This window comes from Bradysia coprophila (assembly GCF_014529535.1).
Source record: "Bradysia coprophila strain Holo2 chromosome IV unlocalized genomic scaffold, BU_Bcop_v1 contig_84, whole genome shotgun sequence".
In the NCBI taxonomy this organism is placed as follows: Eukaryota; Metazoa; Arthropoda; class Insecta; order Diptera; family Sciaridae; genus Bradysia; species Bradysia coprophila.
In genome coordinates this window covers 3668918-3688377 of record NW_023503376.1, presented here as the reverse complement: position 1 = coordinate 3688377, position 19460 = coordinate 3668918, and the positions used below count along the sequence as shown (strand labels likewise).

Sequence of the window (19460 nt, the reverse complement as noted above, 5' to 3'; positions counted from 1 at the left end):
TTAAATTTATGGTTGATTTTCATTTCTTCGAAATTTTATTCAAAATATATATTTTCGCAGTGTCTTGCAACTGTTTTAGCGGCATAATAATTTCATATATTTTTTTTAGAACAAAATATGCACGGAGTACCAAGGGTTAGGTCGTCCAACCAACCCCGAAACCAACCACTTTTATATATAAATTATTGAATAAATTCTGTTTATGGTTCAACCATACATGGTTTGAGCCATTGCCAAACAATAATTAACTTAATAAATTGGTGCGATACTTGTGGCAATATCAGCGAAATCTAAAATTACGTTTCGGAATTTGTCTTTGGAAATTTATGTCATTTCGGTTGGAATATACTGGAAAATATGTGAAAAAGTGGTAGACAGGATTGCATTTAGAACGATTATTTGTAAGGGGACATCTCTAGTACTGTACTCATAAGATAACAGCCAATCTATTAGACAATTCCAATGCCAAGGATGACGACAAATTGAAAAAAACTCGTACGAAATCTTTTAAAAACAGATGTGATGTGAATTACGGAATCAACAATGAAATTCAAGTGGTGAAAGTCCGGCTTTGATGTTGGAGTTACGTTATTTGAAATAAGAAGGTTGAAAGTTACATAGACATTACTAGACCTCATCATGGCAGATATGAAGTGACTGAAACTCAAGTCTGATACCATGAGCCTCCAAATATTTGTTATGTTAATGCTAGCAGGAGTGCTATGATAAGACTCTTTTAAAGTCGTCTTTTCAGCGCAAACACAGTAAGATTCAATTTGAAACGAACTGGTGCTACAGACGGCTGTCATCTGTTATCGACAACGTCAGCAATAATGAACGATAAGCTCTGCCTAATAAGGTCTTACATAGCAAAAAGCATGTTCAAAGCTAATGAAGTAAAAGATTTCTGAAATCAATCTTCGAAAATCTTCGAACATATGATTTAGTATATTAGATGGTAAAACTGCTGTTAATATGCTTGCCGTCTGTGACATGTTAAGAGGTATCGATGCATAGCTAAAATTGTAGCCTACATTTGCGTGTCTAGTATTTCATTTTTGATGATATCTTTTCAATAGTTTTGGTTGTAGTCATTTGACCAGCTCGGAGAAAAGTCAGCAGTTTAACGACATTTGCATAAACTACTCAGTTTTCTCAGAGCTGGTCAAACTGCAGCAAACTAATCTATTTTCTGTTGAAAGCACGGCAGAGTAAAATAAACCCGGCAGTAGCGCTTGTTTGACTGGGGACCTGAATTATCCTGAATTATTTATTTTGCGAATTAAATTTTTCAACTGACATACAGTGTTCATTTGAGTTCATTTTCATACGGTGTATTAGGTCCCTTATTTGACGTTTCAAAAATGAGCCGTTACTGCCTGGTTTATTTTACTCTGCCATAGTTGAAAGCGTGGTCGTTATAGATCGAGTCCGAGTAACTGTAACTCCGAACACTGACAGCTGCACCGTCATCCATAGAGAACCCTAACCTCAACTCGGTGAAAAGAATTGAAATTATTGAGATTCCGTTTAATTTTATGTTTTTTTCCGGATCTAAAAAAACGTTTAATATAATAGATCTCCAATGTATAAAAGGTGAAATTATGATTGTTTCTTGTATGGCGTAAGTGTTTAAGCTCATTGTTTTACAAGAAAACCATGAAAACCATTAAAATATTTGTTTCTATTTTCAAACATGAGCAAAGTGCCTGCATTTTCACTGCACATACGTTGAGGTTAGGGTTCTCTGTGGATGATTTTTGACATTTCGAATAACCTTGGACTTGATCTATTACGGTTCTAAATTTTTGAAAAAGGATTCTGGTGGAAAGATATCATCAGCAAAGCATCGATGCCTCTTAACAATCGTTCATTGTCAATCCTCATTCCTGACTGCTTAACATTTGAATGTCAGATGTCTAAAAGGCGATATATTCTGATACGTGTACACACACGAATATAGCATGTCTCCTGTCTGTACAAAAGAAAAGAAAGTCTATTCTGATATCATTAGTCTCCAAATATTCTCTATGTTAATGCTAGCATCAGTGCTATGCCTCATATCCTAATTAAATGATTGATTATAAATTTCTGTAAGAAAAGTAACAACAGAAACCGACATCGATCTGAGTTAATTTTCGTATCAACGATCCCTAAAGACTTTTCAAAGAATTGTTTTGGCATTACAAGTATATAGAAAACATCACAATAGTACATTAACTACGTTAAAACTGTACAATTTACGTACGATACTTACAGCGTATACATACATATCTTATACCTTACAACGCATAACGAGAATAGACTGGCTGAAGCCTGATGAGGTCTTTTTTCATTTTTTTTCAATTTCTGTTTACTACTAGCTTGGTACTCATTCAAGTACCACTTTGGTATTCAACTACCAAATTTTGGAATTATAAATAGGCAAGCAGGCCGATTAATTTCATCAGTCGGTGTGCAGCTCTCAAACAGTAAACATATCTACAACATCCGTATTAGTCAACTACCATGTTGGTAGTCAACTACCACTTTGGTAGTCAACTACCACTTTGGTAGTCAACTACCACTTTGGTAGTCAACTACCACTTTGGTAGCAGAGTTGGATCGGTTATCCGAAAAACCGAAAATTTCGGTTCGGATAGAACCGAACCGAGAATTTCGGTTCAGATTGATTGATTTCATTATGAACTAAACAAAAAGAAGTAAATGGAGCAATTGCATGCGATTTTTGTGAGAAAACGAATTTGACAAGAACTTATGAGATTTTCAATTCTCAATAAAAGTATCATGCAATTGCTCCATTTACTTCTTTTTGGTTAGTTCATAATGAAATCAATCAATTTTGACGAGTCTGCCTTCATTTCATATTGTTTTTCGACAAAACCAAAGTTTTCGGTTCGGTTCAATCCGAACCGAAATTCTCGGTTCGGTTCGATCCGAACCGAAATTCTCGGTTCGGTTCGATCCGAACCGAAATTCTCGGTTCGGTTTAATCCGAACCGAAATTTTCGGTTTTTTTTGATAACCGATCCAACTCTGTTTGGTAGTCAGTCAACTACCACTTTGGTAGTCAGTCAACTACCACTTTGGTAGTCAGTCAACTACCACTTTGATAGTCAGTCAACTACCACTTTGATAGTCAGTCAACTACCACTTTGGTAGTCAGTCAACTACCACTTTGGTAGTCAGTCAACTACCACTTTGATAGTCAGTCAACTACCACTTTGATAGTCAGTCAACTACCACTTTGGTAGTCAACTACCAAATACTCGATTTATAAATAGACCAGCAGGCCGAATAAATTCGTCAGTCGGTGTGCGTCTCTCGAGTAAGAAACATCTTTGCTGCTATATAGTTTGGGGTTCTAACTACCAACAACTACCAAATTGCAATGTCTGCTATGAGCGATTGGTTACCAGATAACAAATAATAATTGATTTGCCTGGTGTTGGTTTGCTCATAGTAGCATTGCAATTTACCAACGTGGTAGTCAACTACCAAATATTTGAGTTATAAAAAGGCAAGCAGTCGGAATAATTTCGTCATTCGGTGCGTAGCTCTCAAACGGTAAACATCTTTGCTGCTAAATATTTTGGGGGTCCAACTACCAACAACTACCAAACTTTCAAATTGCAATGTCTGCTATGAGCGATTGGTTACCAGATAACAAATAATAATTGATTTGCCTGGTGTTGGTTTGTTCATAGTAGCATTGCAATTTTAACTTTTATCAATCACATTTTATTTGTGACACAGATGGACGGACGGACGGACAGATGAAGTGCCCACAACTTAGTGCAAAAGAGATGTAAGATTATGAGACAGTAAATTTATGACAATGTACTTGTAATGCTAAAACGTCTTTTATCAGTGCTGATTATTGCACTTCGTTACTGCTTTAACTCAAAAAACGCTTAGTGCTTGAAAGAAAATCTTTTACTTCATTATTTTTAACAAACCTGTTGCTACCTTAATGACAGCTGACAGCTTATTTTTGTCTTCGTTGTCGATAACAGATGATCAGTCGTTTCCAAAATGTACAACATAAAAGCATATTTGACTTCACCTCGGAAGCTAAAGAGGACGAATTTTAAAATGACTTACTTTGCACGTTTTTTATGAACTGGTCCTACCCTCTGGTGCGTGCGTACTAATTGAATAAGTGAAAGAAAATGAAGTATTATCAAAGAGTAATTTTATTTTCATCCACCAACGATTGTCCATATTACAGAAAACGAACGATGTGACCAACATAATATGCAATGACAAATTGCCAACCAAATCGATTCTATTTACTTATATTTATTGGGCGACACACAGAAGTCAAATTCTGTCCAAATGATTTATTTGAATAAATGCAGAGAAGTCCTCCTACATTTTTCTCTTGCTTAGTTCAATAACGTTTCATTGTGTTTCTTACAAATTCGGTACGTGAGTGAATTTTTGCATATTGAAAGTTTTTAGTGGCCCCGTTGAATTTGAAAGACCGAAATATTTCCCCTTACACAGAATAAATATATGGTTGCCGGTTGCATTGTGATCGGTTGTTGTGCCGTGCCGCTTATAAGGAAACGTTGAAATATTATCGATTTCCATTGCATTTTATTGTATGAACTGATTGTGTCAATATCTTCAAAGCTGTAAAAAATGTTGTAAGAAATGCAGTAGACTTGATGTCTACAACTGCTCTTATTATTTCAAATGTGCCCATTTCGACGAATTCTTTTTTTTCTGTTAACCGCCAAGTCAGTAAAGCAAAAGGGAGAGAGGAGGAGAAAAAAAAAACTTTCAAAATGAATTTTAAACGAATTCGACAAAATATTTTCAAAATCAGATAAACTACATCCTCCCGTATCACGTTGTTACAATTGTGAAAAATTTCTTTTTGTTTTCTATTTCATCTCGTATTCAACATAGGTATACTTACGGTATACGGCAATGGTGACGTGAACTTATTTTAAGAGTTGCATCTTTTTCGTTTCAACTATATTGTGAGCTGAGCATGCATGCATATTCACTATTGTATACATTGTCGCGTATATACAATTGCATATACACCAGAGCAATATCGGACTGTTAGAATGCCGATTCGGCCAACAAACAAAATTCGTCTATATAATACTCAAAATTGTGTGCCTTCTCGATGTGTAGCTGATTCGTTATTGCGCGTTTATAACAGATTTTCATCAAATACACATTTTCCTCAACAACTAAATTCTTATTGTAGCTCCCAAATGCATTTATATGTACACAATCAGAGAAGAAAAATATTTTTCCCCCGCTCTCGCCGACGAACACTGAACACACACAATATTGCGAGAATAAAAGGAAGGAAAACGATTACACGATGAATGTATAGACGACAACAACGATGCAGAGATTTTGGAGTGGAGCCAGTGTTTGCGAATTGTTTGCCAGTGCAGTGTTGTGCCGCTTCTGGCACAGTACACGCGCCAATCGTTGCCTTCGGGCAACGAGATGACGTACAATTTCTTTATATTACACATAAGTAAAACCGTTAGCCAAAAAAACAAAAATTTTACGAAATAAAAAAGAAGAAAAAAAAAACTTTTTTTTTTGTCCATCCTGGCTTTAAACATATGCCGTCTCCGAGTTGTCTACTTCATCCAAAGAAGAAATTTTTGGTGGTATTGCTGTCCAACTGGCTTATGCCCAACAATTTTTTTTTTTTTAAATCGCAGTGTTCTTCGGTATATAAAGTGCTGGCCCTAAGACAAAATTCCTTTGGCATTGAACTGACCTCAGACGATACACCTAGACTTTTTTTTTTCTTAATAAAATTGGAAGTGATTCCAAAAGCAGAAAATGTGTAAATTCAGTCGCAGATCATAATATGCCTTCGAAGTAATCAACCACTTCAGTCGTATACGCTCAGCAGAGACGATACACATACTGGGAATCGGGAAAAAACCTTTCCTAAATCGTTTGTCCGCCGTTCAACGCGTTTATGGCTTGAGGAATTTTAAATACGTAAAATAAATTAACATAAAAAATATTAAAACAAAAAAGTTTATTAAAACAAATATTTCTAATCAATTATCCGATCCACATAAAATAAAATAAAAAAAAATAATTTAAAAAAAATGGAAAACCAATAATTAAATTCTATTAAATGGCTTTGATAACCGAGTGGAGTGGTAGTGAAGTTGTATAACGAAGACATCGTCATTGAAGTAATTATTCTAAATATTTAGTGCGTTAAAGAAAATGACAAAACAAAAAAAAAATATTTAATCAATCGCATTCAACGCTATAAAACCGTAGTCAAACTGAACATATTTAATTAAGTAAACGAAAATTACACTAAAACAAAAATGAACTGAGTGGAAAAGTTCGAGTTTATTTAGCAAGGCTTACAACGTTAAACCATCCAACACATTATAACACAATTCATGGTTACGTCTGCTAATAGAGAGTACTGTTTTATCGAAAAAAAGGTAAGTTTTTCTTTTAAATTTCCACAACTAAGGTGAACGTATTGCCTTGATTATCGGCTTTTCTTGGGAAATCTATTACTTCGACAGTTTGAACATATACTTAGATTTCTATATAAGAGACAAGTAGCTAGATCTTATCGTTTATTTTTGTCATCGTTGTCAATAACAAATGAACAAGTGAAAGTCTCAAGGCCAGATACTGAATATCAGTCAGAAACCCCGAAGGTTGTAAAAAGTGACGCAAGTCCTTGTGTCGACTTACAGTTTGTTCATGTCATTTTTACACAGTTTTAGATATGTCAGAGTTTTAAATGTACCCAGTCAATTAAGTTCTTCCCAAATTATGAATTTTTGGCGCAAAATTTAAAATTTCTATCGCGAATTCAAAATTGCGCAATTTGGGAAGAACTTAATTGACTGGGTACATTAAAAACTCTGACATATCGACAATCTTTAGAAACTGTGTAAAAATGAAATGAACAAACTGTACAAACTAAGTAATATCGCTGAGGGTGACGCATTCTGCTTCTGAGCGTAAAAGTTTTAACAACAAAAATTTGCCAAAAAAGGACAACATTTTACAAATAAAAATTGCTACAGAAGTGGCAGATGTTGGAGGCAAGGAGGGAGAATCAAAAAATTAGTGTAAATATGTTGCTTATTATTCAATTCTTTTTACATTTTTGTAATGGAGGACTTGCGTCACGTCCGCTAACTAGTGTGTGTGCATGATCGACATTTTGATCAGAAGAATTTCTTGTAAGGAGAAAAATTTATGGAACATTGATTGTCCCCTTGTAAACGCTTTGTTTCCGCTAAAGCTATTTCGCCAATCCATTCTTGCTATTACAGGTTTTGCACCAGTTATAGTACAAGACAGCACAGAAGCTGCATATTACTTCTTTTAATAAAAGTCGACATTTTCTGTAACAAATAATTCGAAGATCTTGGCTAGCCAGTAAATGTTTTTGACTGAAACTAGACAACTGGCTGCCAGTTTCTTTTTTCATTATTTTACCCAACTGAGCCAAAAATGATTTTGTATTTGGGCGCATTACACTTCGGTTGTCTAAACTATTGCTTGATGTATGAAACAAAATCTTGTACTTCATTTGTTTTTAACATAAATTTCATCGCTGCTGACTATGATAAACTTAGGAATATTAATATAAACGTGAATCTTCATGCTATAATATAACAAATAGGACAAAGTCATAGAGAAAAATCATTTATTATAAAGTTAGGACAAGCTAATTTTCGATATTTGTCCAACTCTACGATTTTTGTTAAACTTTTGAATTAAACAGAATTTCCCTAAATAACAAGGATTCGAAGTTTATTTTACGTTGAAATTATATCTGCTTGTCAATCTCGGATCTGTTTAAATTCGGGTTGTCCCGAACCGGATTGGAACTAAAATTTCCTGAAGTTTTCATGATGAATCAAGTGAGATTCGATTAACATCACAAATCACAAATTTTCAAAAAAAAATTCTGGTTCGGACCGTTTCGAGCATTAGTTAGCCGACAGATTCAGAAAGATTCAGATTGACAAAAATGAGTTTAAAAAGTAACCTGTTGCACTGTTGCAGGTAACTTTGTCTCCAGGTAAGCTATGTAATCCATGGTAAGCTACAGCTGTATCAGCTCTTGCAGGTTAACTGGAGACAAAGCTACCTGCAACAGGTGAGATTTTCAACTCAAGAGTATCACGTCTAAAATGTTGTTTTGTCAGTTTAGACAGTGATCAAGTTAGATATTAAAGTCAACAGTGAAGGAAGTTGTGATGTGACATATACACATTAAAGCGACCAAAACAATGAGCATAATCATTACTGTTCTATTGATGTAGTTATGATTCACAAAACCCGTCATATTTCCACATTGCCTTTTTTATTTATTCAATCCGTGGACTTTTGAAAACCAAACAAATGAATTGTCTCCCTCCGAAGATAATTTCCTTTTTTAACAACTTGTTAGTCTTATGCAACAAAAAACTCTTCCTGAATATTTCGCCAACACGATTTTGAATGTTGAATTTCCACACATATACACAGATCGTTTAGCTGGAAAACACAAACGAAATAATGGAAATTAAATTAGGGTTTTGTTTCTGTAGAAACGAGTGGCATTACATTGATGATTTATAGCGAATAAAGCCGAGGAAAAAACCTTTTTGTTGGTTGGCGATTTTCGTCAGATCTACAAAAAAAATGCGTCAGATAAAACACGAAACGTATACTCTCAACGACGATAAATATAAAAAGATATTCGCTTTTAATTAAGACGAGACAGTACCAACTGGTAAAATTATAACTCAAAACGTTACGAAATTAACTGAAGTGAAAACAACATTTTAGCGTACAATTTTTCAGCGCTATGCATTTTCCAATTGTTTATGATGGGCGTACTGGTATGGTGACAATAATATGAGCCATAAATTTCAATAAATTTGAATCATAAACATACAATTTAATTAGATGGAGCATTAAATTCATGACGCGAGTCTTATTGTTGGTCAATAAATCTTGTGACAATTTTTGTTGTAGAAGAGAAGAGATGTGGACATTTTAACAAAAATATTTGCTAATTTGGAGTCCTACGCCTACAGTCGTCCAACATGTAGTTGGAATGACGCAAAATTTTTTTGGTAAAATTTTGTTTCTAGAATTTCTTTGGTCAAATTTTTGCTGTTACAGTTTTTGCGTACAAGCGCAGAATGCGTCACCTCCAGCGATATCAGTTGTTTGGGAAGTATGCACAGGGACTTGCGTCACTTTTACTCTTTTGAGTGTTTTTGACTGATATCAGTTCTTTTGGAAGAATTAGTAGATTGAAAAATTTGAAAAATTTAATAAATTTAAAAAATTTGATAAATTTGAAAACTTTGGAAAATTTGAAAAATTTTGAAAAATTTTGAAAAATTTGAAAATTTTGAAAAAATTTGAAAATTTGAAAAATTTAAAAAATTTTGAAAAATTTTGAAAAATTTAAAAAATTAAAAAATTTGGAAAAATTAAAAAAATTTAGAAAAATTTAAAAAATTAAAAAATACTAAATTTAGGAAAAAAAATTGAGGCGAGCAGAGCTTACCAAAAGCGTACAAATTTGTTCTACCATATTCATCCACACACACACACACACACTAAAAGGTGTTCTTATATGGGGCCTATATGGGAACTTCGAGGAGCCCTAGCTCCGAAACGAGGCCGGTTCCCCCCAATTTTTTTTTCTGAAATGTCTTAAAATGACTACTAGAATCTACTCACAAAATTTCAACAAAATCTAAAGAAGACTTTAGAAGATAGGAAACACGGACGGACGGACGGACTAACAAAGTAACGTAGGATTTTTTCATTTCGTTTAAAGTACTGAAATTGACCAAAATGTATGGAAATGGGGCTTCTTGGAAGATTTTTTGCGTGGCCAAATTTTAAGCTGCAAGAACGTGTGATAGCTCGTTGAACTCGTACGGACGCCTAGTTTTTTTTAATGGTAATTTGGAGTCATTTGTCTTTGAATTGTAGAACTTCAATATTTGCTGTATATATGGTTCTGCAGTCTACGACAAAAAATTTTTTTTTTTAAATTTTTTTCTAGTAATAGGACTTGCGTCACGGGCGCTATGCTAACGCGCGCCCATGATTTCAATCTATTACGAAAGTTAGATCGAGATTTTATTATTTATTGAAATCTAGTGACTTCGTTTGGTCAGAGAATCGCCTATTGATAAATCTTCTACTTCATTTGTTTTTACATGTGATTTTTGAATAAATAAAATAAGATTAAACAGAGCTCATCGCTTTTGTCGTCGACGTCGATAACAGATGACTCATATGACAATTCGTCCAACATTTAGTTGGAATTTCAACCACATACAAAAGATACATCGCGATATTAGTTATTGCAATCTTGTACTTCTTTTGGTCAGAGTATCTCAGAATGACAAATCTTTTACTTCCTATGTTTTGACATGCGATTTATTAATAGATAAAAGAAGGACTAACCATACTAGATCTCTTTTGTCGTAGTTGTCGTTCAGTTGCATAACTCATCACGGTGGGGTTGAACAAAATTTAAATAGAGTCGCGACACCACCTCTGATTTTTTTTAATATTCTTATTGAGGGACTCGAGTACTATAAGGAACCACATTCAGTTCGAAAAATTTTCCAGCCGTTTGGAGAACCGGCACTCATGGCCGTGCGGGACCGACGAGTCAATTTTAATACAGATTGTTATCGCAACGGATAGAGGGACTAATTCTAAGCTAATTCGTATTGAAATGGCTCCCCTTGACAACTTGACCACGTAGCTACAGCCAGCTAAAGTCAAAAATTCAAGTGGTATAAGTCATTTGCAGCAATTCTTACATTAATTACGTGTATTAAAGCTCATATTTTTAGGGTAAATTTCCTCTAATGGCTAGCGAAATCAGCTTTAACCGACTACAGATACACGTAATTAATGTAAGAATTGCTGCAAATGACTTATACCACTTATTTATGAAGAATGCATAACAATTCCACTCATTCTAAAGGAACGGGCACTTGAAGATAGATGATAAATTGAAAATTTCGTCGTAGAGTGACCTTGCTGCAAACAAAATGTCGTAAAAGATACTTGTTGTGAGGCTGGTATGGCGAGTGTGGTATTGTTGTAAAGCTTAGACTGCAGGCTGATCAGGCATTATTGTTTTGTTGCAGACAGGATCAACCTGTGTATTGCAGATGAGTCCTAGTTACGCCGAAGATGGTGAAAATAAAATTTTTCAAATATTGTACAATTCAAACAAATTTTGTAAAATCTATTCTCGGCGTTTATTAGAGCATTGAATGCTCTACCAATATCGCCATTCAAAGAGTTTCAAACTTTCTTCGTCTTGGACATATCACCATTCAAAGATGTCGAATTTTCGACTTTAGCTGGCTGTAGCTACGTGGTCAAGTTGTCGAGGGGAGCCATTTCAATACGAATTAGCTTAGAATTAGTCCCTCTATCCGTTGCGATAACAATCTGTATTCAAATTGACTCGTCGGTCCCGCACGGCCATGAGTGCCGGTTCTCCGAAACGGCTGGAAAATTTTTCGAACTGAATGTGGTTCCTTATAGTACTCGAGTCCCTCAATAAGAATATTAAAAAAATCAGAGGTGGTGTCGCGACTCTATTTAAATTTTGTTCAACCCCACCGTGTCATATGAGTTGTTTTGATCACTATGTCATTATGGGTTTTCGGATTCGTCTATGTAGAAGTCTTTCATTTAATCGTGTTGTAGAACTAAATGACAATTAAGTGCGCTCCGTCCCCAAAAACCGTTGAATTTATGAATAGAAAATATTTCAATGGAAATATTTCAAGAATTTGTGATAATTCTGAATTTATTGTTTGAATTTCCGAAATCAAGTTTACAGTTCAATGAGTACGCAGTCATCGTATCCGATGAAAAAAATAATAATCTCATCCTCTTCTTCCATCCCCCCCCCAAATAATCGGCAAAAACATCCGTCTATAATTCCTTTTCGTTACGATATTTTCATTCGTTTTCTTCAATAAATTTGATTTGAAAGAAGAAGAAAGAAAAATAAGAACCGCGCTGAACCATGAATGCAGTCTAGAGTGAGTAGAAAAGGCCTTTGCCAACACTATTTTCATTGATGAAAATTTTCTAAATCTCCCCAAAACCATGACGACATAAAATTGCACATAATAACAATGATCGTGAAATTCTCATCATAATAACAAACAATAAGAAGCCGAGAGGAGTTTATATCGCCATTCCAGAAATGACTGCCAAAATATTATTATGTATTGGCTGTGTGTCATTTAAGTAAGGTAGGCCGCCAAAAAATTTTCTATTAAACAAATACAATCTACGTAACGTAACGAATATAACAACATCTTTCATCTAGCCTGTATTCATAAAAAAAACACCGCCGCTCGACCTTTCTATTAGTTAAGTCTTATATTTTTAGCGTTATGCCATGCGAAGCAGATGGTGTTATGTATATAATAAAAATGCATTGAATTTATGATAGAAACTGAAAGAATTTCACTTGTCGTCGTGACGTAAAGATTTACTGGACATGTTGCCAAGTTGGATTGGTGCGTTTTGGCGAGAGATCACCTTTTTTATCATGCCAACTGAAAAACTTGAATGAGCCAGCCGGTTTTTCGCATTACTTGGCAGAGTATGCAGGGAACACACAAACACTTTTTGGTGGGAAAGTTTCATCAATCGTGGGAAAATTTTGCTTTTATTTCGGGATCTGAGTCGGACTTAGTGTTGTGCTGAGAATTCGTGAATTTTGCTCTGACTTCCTCGGCAGCGTAATTCTACGTTTCTTTCGGATTGTCCAAGGCTCGGAACGGGTCGGGTTCGGTCAGACCGGAAACCGAACCTGATCTTGACCCGAACCGGAACTAAGACTTCGGGTTCAACCCGAACTTGACCCGAACCTAAATTTTCGATTTCGGGTTCCAACCGAACCCGACCCGAACCCGAAGTTATTCAACCCGTACTTGACCCGAACCCGAATTTCCATTTCGGGTTTGACCCGAACCTGACCTGAACCCGAGATCTTCCAATAGATCAGGTCCGGTTCGGGTTAACCCGAAATTTTTGGCATTTTTTAGTGTAAAATTTTCGGGTCACCCGAACCGGACCTGATCTATTTGAAAATTTCGGGTTCAGATCAGGTTCGGGTCAAACCCGAAATGGAAATTCGGGTTCGGGTCAAGTACGGGTTGAATAACTTCGGGTTCGGGTTCGGTTTGAACCCGAAATCGAAAATTCTGGTTCGGGTCAAGTTCGGGTTGAACCCGAAGTCTTAGTTCCGGTTCGGGTCTAAGACCGGTTCGGGTCATAACCTGAACTGATCAGGTCAACCCGAACACGTTCCGAGCCTTAGGATTGTCACCATAAATTTACATTGTTTAATCATATCCCGCCATCCCTCCGGTTTAATTCGTCTGGTGCAAAAAAATAAAAGTCCAAATTCTCTGCAAAGAACGCAGAAAAAAAATTGGTTCGAAGCAATTACATTCAACCATTGTTCCAGCCAATAAAATTATGGATTTATTATGAACGCTGAAAATCTCTCCCTGTAAATATTCTATATACGAAAATACTCGCTAATTATCACGTCTTCGCCGTTCTTATTAAAACAAAAATACGAACTCCTTTAAATGACTTTCAGCGTTCAGTTTTCAAGTCGCGAGATGTGTGTGTATTTTTATAGACCAATAAGTTTGTGAATTTTCATTTCATGACCACACATTCGTATAATATGTTTCGGTATAATCAAGGCAAAACTGAATTTCACTGAATGCTATTACAGCCAATGAGACACAGTAATTCTGGGCTGTTAATGTTATTGTTATGAAGGATTAATTTTTATTTTATTGCATGTAATTCCTCTCTCATTTCTTCGTCGTCTTTTTTTTAGTAGATTGTTACTGTCAGTGGCTGGCAAACTTAGGGAAGATTTAACGAATAAAAATTCTTAATGGAAGGACATACTCGTAAAATGGCACATACGCTCTAGCTTTATCGTACACTGTGCGGAGAGTGTGTATTAAAATTTAATTGCATTTTTAATGCAGCACTTTCTGTACGATGAGTCATTTCAATATGTGACGACAATTTTGGCCGCAAAATTTACAAAATTTCTTACAATTTGGTTTTGTCTTGAAATTTGTTAACCTCTCTAAAATTAACACCACCCGAGACACCACCTGATGGATTTTATTTGCCTCATTCCTACCGATTTGAATGTCCATTTATTCCAATTCCAATGTAATGCCGAATAAAACAGCTATGGAACGTATAAAGGAAAGCGTCCAATCATCTGTTATGGACAGCAACGATAATAATAAGCGATGATCTGCATTAAGTGTTATTTTATTAAGCAAAATGTATGTTTAAAACATTAAAGTAGAAGACATGTATAATTAGAACTTCTTTAACTACTAGAAGTAGTAGATTCGCCGTTTCAAGAACATTTTAAAAAATGGACCACATAGGGTACCTGATGCTGTCATTATACCCTAAAGATGTCTTTCGAATAATAAGAAATTGAGAATTCAGACCCCAAGCCTGTTCGTACATTAGTACTGATGGTTCTGTCTAGAAATTTTTTTTCAATTTCAGATTGAGAAGCTGACTTACGACAATATAAATGTACTGGGTAGACTAAATAAACACAGTTCATACTTCTAAAGAGCAATTGACCAATTTTTTTTCGGTTTTAGTAACCAGAGCCGACAGTATATACGACCTGCGACGTTGTGTCATAATAGCTGATTTAGAGTCTCATAATTTTGAGAGTCTGCACTCTATGCCATAAATTAACATTATGTGCAAACAAAGTAGTGTCGTTTCCATTATACATAGATTTACGCACAAGTGTTTTTATGAGGCACTAGATGTGCACAATATACATTGTGTGTCTAATAAATCACTCTACACTGATCTATTACTTCATTTGATCGAATATTTTCAGAGATTTATTTCAGAAATCTTTCACTTCATTTGTTTTGAACGTGTCTTTTGCTATATAAGATCTCATCGGTCAGAGCTTGTCGTTAATTATTGCTGTCGTTGTCGATAACAGATGACAGCCGTCTGCAACAGGTTCATAAGTTTAATGCAACATAGGCATCTAAAACTCATAGTTATCGGGCATTACAATGCGGAGTTGCATAGAATCTTGTTTCTAACTTGTGTCTGAATTGGAATTTTACGCGTACGATGTTAACCTCAACTTCGCCTAGGGTTGACAATTTTCACATCTATTGCGTAAAAGTTCCATTTAGACACGCACATGTCATGGAAATAGCCATCAGAGCGAAGGTGAGACTTTCAATAGTTATTTACATAACTAGGCCCCACCTTTTGGGCGGGTCAGGTCCCTTGACTGTCAATTTTTTCAATATATTTTTAATCAATTTCATTTTCGGAAAATGTTGTTAATCTTCCGAAACATCACAAATAACTGATATAAAACCTTCGCTTGAGTAAAAATTTTTTGAAAACCACTTTTTCTGTTCTCTATTTTCTTGTAAATTTGCGGCCAGATTTTTAATCAACAATACATAAATAGACAGAGACTCGTGTGAATTACGGCCCTCGCTCCGCTCTGCCCGCAAACTTCCCACTCGTATAAGTCGTCTATTATTCAGTTTTAGTCTTATTGTTAAACAAAAGTAAAAGATGCGAATTTGGAACGATTAGAGGACTCTTTCACTTTGGTACAATATAAAATAGGACGGAAGAACCGGTGTTGAGGAATTTCGCGCCGTGTCATTCACAATAACCCACAAAGTGACATTTTCCTTATACAAAATATAAGGCGCGGCGCGAAATTCCTAGCAGTCGTTCTTCCCTTACACTTATGTACCCGCCGGTACTTTCTACATTCACAAAACCTTTAATCATGAATAAAATAGCACGACTCGTGCGAATTACGGCCCTCGCTTCGCTCTGGCCGCAAACTTCACACTTGTGGGAGTTTTAAAGTTTTCTGTTTGATTGTTTTTTTATGTCATTCCATACATTTAAATAACGATTCAGAAATTGGTTTTTCATAAAATTTTATAAATATTTTATGTCATGGCGTGAAATATGCTAATTTTGCCTGTAATAGCTGACTATCACCGTTGTAGAAAACTATCATGAGTGATAGCTGACTTTCACCTGACTATCTCTGACTATAGCTGACTATCACCGTGATAGCTGACTATCACCGTGATAGCTGACTATCACCGTGATAGCTGACTATCACCGTGATAGCTGACTATCACCGTGATAGCTGACTATCACCATGATAGCCAACTAACATGCGCGATAACTAATATAACCAACAAAATCAAATTTCATCAAATTAGTCTTTTTCGATTGATTGAATTTCCAACAGTGTAAAATGCTGTTTTTCTGGAATAACTTCCAGATCCTTAATCCCACATAGCCCATCTTCGAACTTAACCTCAGGAATTCAATTCTGCGTCGATCAAAAAAATATAATTGGTAATTGGTTGATAATTACTCAAGTTATCGTGTATACAATCAAAATATTGGGACAAACAATTCCGTTTTTCATAACATTTCATACAACCTTTGGTATACAAACATTCTAGGGTATTTTCCGGCATAAGACCCTGACTTACAGTCAAGGGAACAAGGTATCAAAGGTTGAAAAGTAGAGTGAATTTTGGTGATCTGAGCCTCGAGCCTCAGATTCTGAGGGGTAGCAAAGGTCAATAACACGAAAACGAGACTTTTAAACATTTTTACCTGGGTGTGTAATAAGCCACTTCGGACCCTAGGGAAAACAAAAGCATGTAAAGGAAATATTTGTTAACTAATATTCAACTCTTCTTCCTAAATCTATGGGAATTTTGGTTCTTTTATGAAAGAAATTGGATAATCTGAAGAAAATACTTTTGTCTGAACGTCTAGTTCGCTTCTTGGTCGCAGTTCGACTAGGTGAGCTGAGCAGAGAATTCTAAATTTTTTAAATTTTCTTCGATATGAGAGTCTATAAACCAAAACACATTAAATTTATCGAGTGGCGATAGATGAATTGATATTTATAAACCGAAATTGATGTTATAATAAAAGGTTGTTGAAAGCTAATTATGCAACGAAGAAGAAGAAAAAAAAAATTCTTGATATAAGAGCTGTGTTGTAGCAAGTTGTGTCGGCATTTAAGTCGAGGTATACAAGATTTTTTTTAAACTATAAAAGTGTCTTGGTTATGTGTCTATAACATGACTGAATATTTTGTGTGAATATATCTGTTTTTAGAACGTAAATCACTAAAATAGAATACCCTGGATAGTAGCGCATCTGTGTGTTTGGTCACTATTTTTAAAACAAAGGTCCCACAAACTATAAATATATGAACGAACTTTTAACTAAAGATGATAAAACAAACTTCTCATATATATAATCGAGTCGATTGCAAAACAAATGAATCTCTCTTTCATGTTTGCATTTGATGTAATAATTAATTAGCAAAAAATCAAAAAGTTGTAAACATTTTCTTCGTTTTTATTCATTTCCAGATGGATCATCATTTCACATTTTATCGGAACGGAAAATACCACAGGCCGTTTTACTGATGCATCGTCGACCGGCATGACCAACCGCTCAACGATATTGGATTCAAATTACTTTCATGCCGTTAATCGTTTTAATTTGTTTGTACGCGATTCATCAATATAAAAGTGCACTTAATGACGCCTACACACAAATTCCACCAACCAACGACATCAAAGTATTTTGACAATGGCACCAGGAAAACTTGCCGAACAGAAAATCGTTTTTTTGTTCTCACCAGTCATGGACTTGGAACGGGGTTTGATGACCTGCTAACCCCGTTATTCGACATGATTATTCTCCAATTTTTTTTTTTGTTTAGTGATGGTGTTTTCTCTATCCGCGTGAAATGATAGATGCGCCACGTTTTTATTGTTTGAAATTTATTTTTGTTGTTTTTAAGTCATAGATTCCCATTTAGCACAATACAACGTTTCGTCATGATGAATAAATTTTAGGTTTTCGGTTCTTTATAGAGGAGAATATTTTAAAATTTCAACTTTGACTAACATTGTGTCGTGTGGGGATTTTATTCGCATAAATTTGAGTTTTTCTTTTAGAAATTTAATTGCTGAATTTGTATGAATTTATTATTAAATAAAATTTGAGTTTTTTTTATTTGAAATAAAAATTCAAACTGAAAATGCATACAGAGAATTCTAGTTAGGGCTTTTGTAGGACTCATTTCTATTTTAGTTGTACACCTAATTAAATATATTATATCAACCACAACATGCAATACTTATATTTAAAATATTGTAAAAATTGTATTCATAATAAGAGCGAAGGTAGCGTTAAACGAATTTTGTTTTATTTCGAGAGAAAATCAATCAAAGACTTAATATCGACACTCACCTCAAAATAGTTAGCAAAGAAATCCATGCCTTCGGTTGTTTTACGAGGAAATGAGCAACATTTCTCAGTAGTGACAAGAGCCTAATATTTGGGAATTAATTCTCTAAATTCCCAAAAATTCCCTAAATTCCCAAAAATTCTCAAAAATTCCCTAAAATTCCCTAAATTCCCAAAAATTCCCAAAAATTCCCTAAATTCCCAAAAATTCCCTAAAATTCCCAAAAAACACAACAAATATTTCAGAACATATTGAATATAATATATTCAGTAAATTGAGCTTAAGCGGCATATCGCCAAAACTGGAGGTGATGGTGATAGGGGAACAAGTGGTCTCCGATTTTAAGGAGTGATAGATTCGTCTTCAATTCTAGAGAATCGTATCTTTCATTTTTTTCGAACATTTTTTTAAATTTTCGGTTAAAGTGTTCAAAGGTGAAAGCATGTCAGAGGGTACCGAAAACCTTTTTGCGGCTATAACTCAAAAATAATTATTTTAAGAGCAGTCAACACTCCGACCTTCTATGAAAAACATTTTCGATGATAACTTCTTATTAGAATATTTTTTGAAAAAAGTGGTTTCATCGTTTGGTGCCACAACATATAAAGTTTCGATAGCCACCAGAATAAACCGCGAGCCTTTTTTAATAAAAGTTTAGTTTTGTTACAAAAACTTTTTCTATTTTTTTATAGAATTTAATTAAAAAAATCACTGCCATGATGAACTCACGTACGGAAACTCTAAAGAATCGAAATGTGATATTAGGTATCTGTCAGCTGATAGGAATATTTTGTTTGTTCCTGATCTTTTACGAGCATTTAATTATAAAAATTCCCTAAATTCCCAAAAATTCCCAATAATTCCCTAAATTCCCAAAAATTCCCTAAATTCCCAAAAATTCTCAAAAACGATTCCCAAATATTAGGCTCTGGTAGTAGGGCGTATCGAATTTTGAGAATTTTAAGGGTCGCGATAGCCTGTGTGCGGAAAACGTAGATCATTGAAAACTAAGTCCAGGCATATGGTTGATGGATCCGAAGGTGCCCGGGAA

At 34.9% G+C, this 19460-nt stretch overlaps 1 long non-coding RNA gene across 1 annotated transcript; it reads left to right on the top strand.

Moving 5' to 3' along the window:
• Positions 1-5360: 5360 nt before the first annotated feature.
• On the top strand, positions 5361-18355 carry LOC119072944. Its single transcript, XR_005086958.1, has 2 exons — positions 5361-6458; positions 17523-18355. It is a non-coding gene; the product is annotated as an uncharacterized LOC119072944 (long non-coding RNA).
• Positions 18356-19460: the final 1105 nt, after the last annotated feature.